Source organism: Microtus ochrogaster, unplaced genomic scaffold (genome assembly GCF_000317375.1).
Source record: "Microtus ochrogaster isolate Prairie Vole_2 unplaced genomic scaffold, MicOch1.0 UNK99, whole genome shotgun sequence".
Taxonomy (NCBI): domain Eukaryota; kingdom Metazoa; phylum Chordata; class Mammalia; order Rodentia; family Cricetidae; genus Microtus; species Microtus ochrogaster.
Window position 1 is genome coordinate 615,625 of NW_004949197.1, and position 5,034 is coordinate 620,658.

Consider the following 5,034-nt stretch of genomic DNA (forward strand, 5'->3'; position numbering starts at 1 on the left):
AAAAAAACTATCAACAAAATTAGAGACACAAACAGGATAGCATGCATTCATTGCAGAGAGCTTCAGGGAACCAGGTTTTCGAGGTCAGGAGGAATCTTCACAGAGAAAAGAAGCAAGTCTGAAATGAGATTCCAAATCCAGGCTGCTTACCTTCCAGGTGGTGGGGGCAGGCTCCCTGTTTACAAGGTTCCAACCCCCTGATGCCTCCGCTCTGGGCCACTCAGGAAATGCTCCAAGGATCCCATCTTGTTGGCTATTCTCCAACTGAGCCTTTCTTCCTAGTGACAAGTTTCATGGCCAAGGGGTAGGTATGATGTCACAATCAGGAGTAATCTATTAAAAGGAACAGGGAAGAAAAAAAATGTCAGTAGGGAAATGATTGCCATTTAGCAGTAGGGGTGGGGAATGGGAAGTGTGGAGACCTGGTGGGCGGGGCATCCAGGTGGGCGGGGCATCCAGGTGGCAGTTGAGAAACTCCTCTCAGGGCTGCAGGTTTCTGTACCACTCTACAAACGAGGGACTTGGTCTAGTAGAGTCAAACACAGCGAGTGGAGGGAAAGAAACAGCAGCAAAGGTAGAAAGCAAAGCTACTGGAGGCAAGATTTGTTTAAAAACATATAGGAAAAGAATAAGGAGCATTGAGTCTGTAGCTCAGGGGTCGATTGTGCGTACAAAGTCATGAACTTCATCCCAGCACCACACAAACTGGGGGAGGGAGTAGTGATGCAGGCCCATAATCTTAGTGTTCTGGAAGTGGAGGCAAGAAGATCAAAATTCAAGGGTACCTGGGGCCCTGCCACACACACACATGGACTATTCATTTACACTGTGTGAATATATGTCGCCGTGATTGGTTTGATAAAAAAGCTGACTGGCTGATGGAGAGGCAAGGTTTTCAGGGCGGAGAGAATGCTGGGGAGAAGGCAGAGTTGTAGGACACACCATGAGACAGAGAGGAAGCAAGGTAGGAAGTACGCAGAGGAGGTAGCACCAGATGAAGAGAAAAGGGTTGTTATAAGTGCTATAAACAAGCTGAGCTATGGCTGAACATTTATAATTAATAGTAAGTCTCTGTGTAGTTGTTTTGGAACTGGTTGATGGGGATATACATAAGCATTAATTTTAAAAAATTATTTTATCTCATTTTTTATATATGGGGTACAGCCTCCTATGTCTGTGTATCACACTGTGCCTGGTCCAGGAACTGATCCACTGTTACTGGAGTTACAGACAGCTGTGAACTGCCTTGTAGGTTTTTGGCATTGAACCCTGGTTGTCAGGAAGAGCAGTCAGTACACTTAACCACTGAGTCATCTCTCCAGCCCCTGTATTTATACTTCTTTATTCAGCATATGAATTCTTATTTTCCCTGTACTAGCCTCGAATGTTTGCAAAGTGCTTTCTCGCAAATTATTTCCTGTCAAAAGAATTCTGGAGACCATGACTGGTAGGTAGCTCATGCCTGTCATCCCAGCACTCAGAAGGTGAAGTAGGAGAATTCTGAGACCCAGTCTCAAAAAAAAAAAAAATTAAAACTTTCAAAACGCCACAGAAAAAGCCCTGAGCTGGACAAGATGGCACATGCCTGGAAGCCAGGACTCAAGTGGGAAGGCACTGAGTTTCAAGCCAGCCTGGACAGCACAGAGACCCTGTCTCAATAAATCAAGAAGTCTATTTCTAAAGTGTGTCCAAACCCAGTTTTCAATAAGAGAGAATTAGGCCAAAGCAGAAATGCTGGTTCACACCGCAATCCTCGCACTTGGGATCTTGAGATCAAGAGCAGGGGTTCAAGGTCAGCCGGGCAGTGGTGGTGTGCGCCTTTACTCCCCAGCACTTGGGAGGCAGAGGCAGACAGATCGCTTGTGAGTTTGAGATAGGCTTGGTCTACAGTGAGTTCCAGGACATCAGGGCTACACAGAGACACCCTGTCTTTAACAAAACAAAAACAAAACCCAAAGCATCCAGGCCCCACCTTCCATTGACAGAGACAACCAAGAATGCAGCTATAGGTGAAAACTGGGAAATACTCCTGAAGGAAATCAGGCTTTAAAAAAGGAGAGAAGAGGGGTGGGGGCTGAGGAAACTGGTGGTACTCAAAAATCAGCTCCTACCTGTACCCAACTCCTGGGAGGCTGAGACAGGAGGATCACTGCAAATTCAAGGTCAGCAGGGGCTACAGGGTTGGACTACAGGTAGGTTGACCCTTTCTCAAATAACTGGTAAGGAGGGAAACATGGGGTGGTGTTCCAAGGAGGGCAACTTGGCAGGTCAGAGCAGCAGGGCTGGGCTGACTAGAGGCAGAGCCATGCCTACAGAGATGGAACCAAGTCCATGCAGTGTCAGACAGGAATACTAACCAAACTCCCGCTAACCATGCTTCTTGCATTATTGTGATGTGTGTATCAATAGTTCAAGAGCTATGTTGGGATGAAATAGGATAAAGATTTTTTTCATTTTATTATTATTATTGTTGGTTTTTCCAGGCAGGGTTTCTCTGTGTAGCCCTAGTTGTCCTGGCACTAGCTTTGTAGACCAGGCTGGCCTCGAACTCACAAAGATTTGCCTGCCTCTGCCTCCTGTGTGCTGGGATTAAAGGTGTGTGCCACCCCCACCCAGCAATGATGACGACTTTCGTGCAGAACACACAGTCTCCATCTCCCGAATATGGAACATTTGCTCGACAGTTCACACGCTCAACTACAGCATGCTCAGCGTGTGTTCTCCAGTGAAGAGACGAAGGTGTAGAACCTGGCCCTTTCTCTTCCCGGCGGCCCATAAGAGAGTGTGAGAGCTGATGCTCCTCTACACTACTGATAACACGGCAGACAGAAAGCTTCCTTCCTTTGCACAATACCCCATTTCCCAACAATCTGGCACACGCACCTGGACCTCAAAAAATGCTTCCAGGAAGAGGGATTATTGGCTATACTCAGTCTCCTAGGGTCAAGTTTCACACCCAGAAACGAAAAAGCTTCCCGCACTGGAAAAATGGGACCAAAGATTGTCGACCAAGCAGAGAGCCCGGAGAGAAAGGTCTTGGGTTATTCCAGCCATAACTCTGCCACCTAACAACCAGACAACTTCAGATAAGCCATTGTAACCTTTTAGTTTTCAGTCTCTCCAACTGTCAGAGATGACACTTGCCTTATCTTACATATTATCTCAGAAATCAAACAAGATAATGAATATAAAAGGAGATTCTAGACTGCTATTAGTTGTGGCAACAGGATAAATTCACAGGGACAAGAGGAAATGTATGACATTGTTTGTTCCTTCTTTTCAATTACTGGGAAGCAGGCCCTGCCACGGGGTCTACTGGAAACAGAGTGGTACCAATACCTTCTCTTACCGCTATTCAATCCCATTCCTTCTTGAGGAAATACTAGCAACAGCAACAGTTATTAGCTAAAACTATTGAATAAGAAGTACCTGCCAAGATTCTCACAGGTCATGCTCTGACAACAGTGGCCTTCGTGACCCCCACATTTGCTACCAGTTGAGATGAAGCTAGTTTCTTAGTAGGAAAAGTGTATGCTAATCCAAAAACACGCTCAATCCTTCTTGCTTTCGGCTCTTTCTCCTGTTCCCTGCTTTCTACCCACCAACTGTTCTGCCTCCTTGGGCTGGGGTGGATTCCCAGGGTATAAAGTGAGATGATCGTGCAGACGGGAGAGCGGAGCTGCAAATCATTCGGGGGCAAGGATGTAAGGAATGTAAGAGTCCTCCACGGAGGGGTGGGAGGGGAGAGGAGCGGCGAAGGAATAAAAGAGAAAGACAAGGCTGCCAAAGACAAGGCATGGGAAAGAAGCCAAGCTATGGCGCTCGGAGGGCGGAGGTTTGGGTTCCGCGGTTCCTGCCAAGGCTAGCCCCCAGAACGTTCTCTTCCTCGCCTCCAGCCCCGTCAATCATTGCCATTTAAACTCCACGTTGTTCCCTAGCCCGAGCGGTCTGCTCCTCCCCGGTCCTCAGGCCAGCACAAGGCTACTCCCGCACTTCCAAGGCTTTCCTACTCCAAAGGACCTCCCCAAGCTCCAGAGCCCCCAGCTCACCACCGACTCCTCCCAGCAGAGCTAACTCCCTTCCTCCATTTTCCGCTTCCTCTCGACCCCCGGCATCTCCGACCCAGGCGCCAATCCACTGGGACCTCGCCCCCTCCGCTCCCCTCCCCTCCCCACACCCTGGGTTAGAAGCTCGCTCAGGCGCGTTACGCACCGCTCTGGACGCGGCCTGGGTTCTCCGGACGCGGGGCCAGACTGGAGCTGAGGCCACGGCGGCCGCGGGGTAGCCGGGGTGCCGGGTCTCAGCCTTTCCAGGCAGGGGAAGGGGAAGGGAAGGATGGGGAAAAGGATTCCGACCACTCCTGGTTGTCTTGGACGAACCCTTTGCCACGCCCACTGCTGCTACGCAACGGGGCGGAAGCCCGTCACCAAACCCCGCCCCTTTGTTTAACTCGGTGGCGACCCGACGCTCCCCGCGAGCTGCCTACGCGGGACCTGGGCTAGCTAGGCCTCCTCTCGGGGCCGGAAGTTCTTCAGGACCCCGGCTGGGACTTTATAGCCATTTGGGAGGGAGGACTGTGTCCTTCAGGTGTGACAATCTGGGGCGATCCTGGGTGTACCGCCCTGCTAAGTCGCTCCGCGTTCGATAATGCACGTCTCGGGTGCTAGAACTGAAGCAACGCCGGGGCGAGACAGCCTCGGGGCAACTGGTGACCTGCTGTCCTCCCAGTCCCTCAGTTTCCAGAGCTGTGGTCAGCCTCGCCGAGCCTCCCGACCTTGTGACTCACTGTCACGGGAATGGATACAGCAGTTAACTTGGAAGGCTGCGGGGTGGGGAGGGAGTGTCTTGCCGCAAAGCTTTGATCAGGGGTGTTCTAAGGGTCGCCCGCCTGCCAGCCGCACACTCTGGCAGCATTCACGATGCCTCTTCAAAAAACCCAGAGCGCGCCGGGCGGTGGTGGCGCACGCCTTTAATCCCAGCACTCGGGAGGCAGAGGCAGGCGGATCTCTGTGAGTTCGAGACCAGCCTGGTCTA

The 5,034-nt window shown here is 50.7% G+C and overlaps 1 protein-coding gene across 3 annotated transcripts in view; it reads right to left on the reverse strand.

Annotated features, from left to right (window-relative positions):
• The window catches only part of Rnf41 (ring finger protein 41), a 29,820-nt gene extending 25,423 nt beyond the window's left edge, over positions 1–4,397 (reverse strand). For 2 of the 3 annotated variants that reach the window (XM_026778037.1, XM_005371188.3), the window contains exons 1-2: positions 4,213–4,397; positions 151–333 (exon numbers count right to left, since the gene is read on the reverse strand). The gene's annotated coding sequence lies outside the window, so the exon portion shown is untranslated. Of the gene's footprint in view, positions 1–150; positions 334–4,049; positions 4,105–4,212 lie in introns of those variants that run through there. The other variant, XM_013355170.2, reaches the window with a different exon arrangement.
• Between the last annotated feature and the right edge of the window lie 637 nt (positions 4,398–5,034).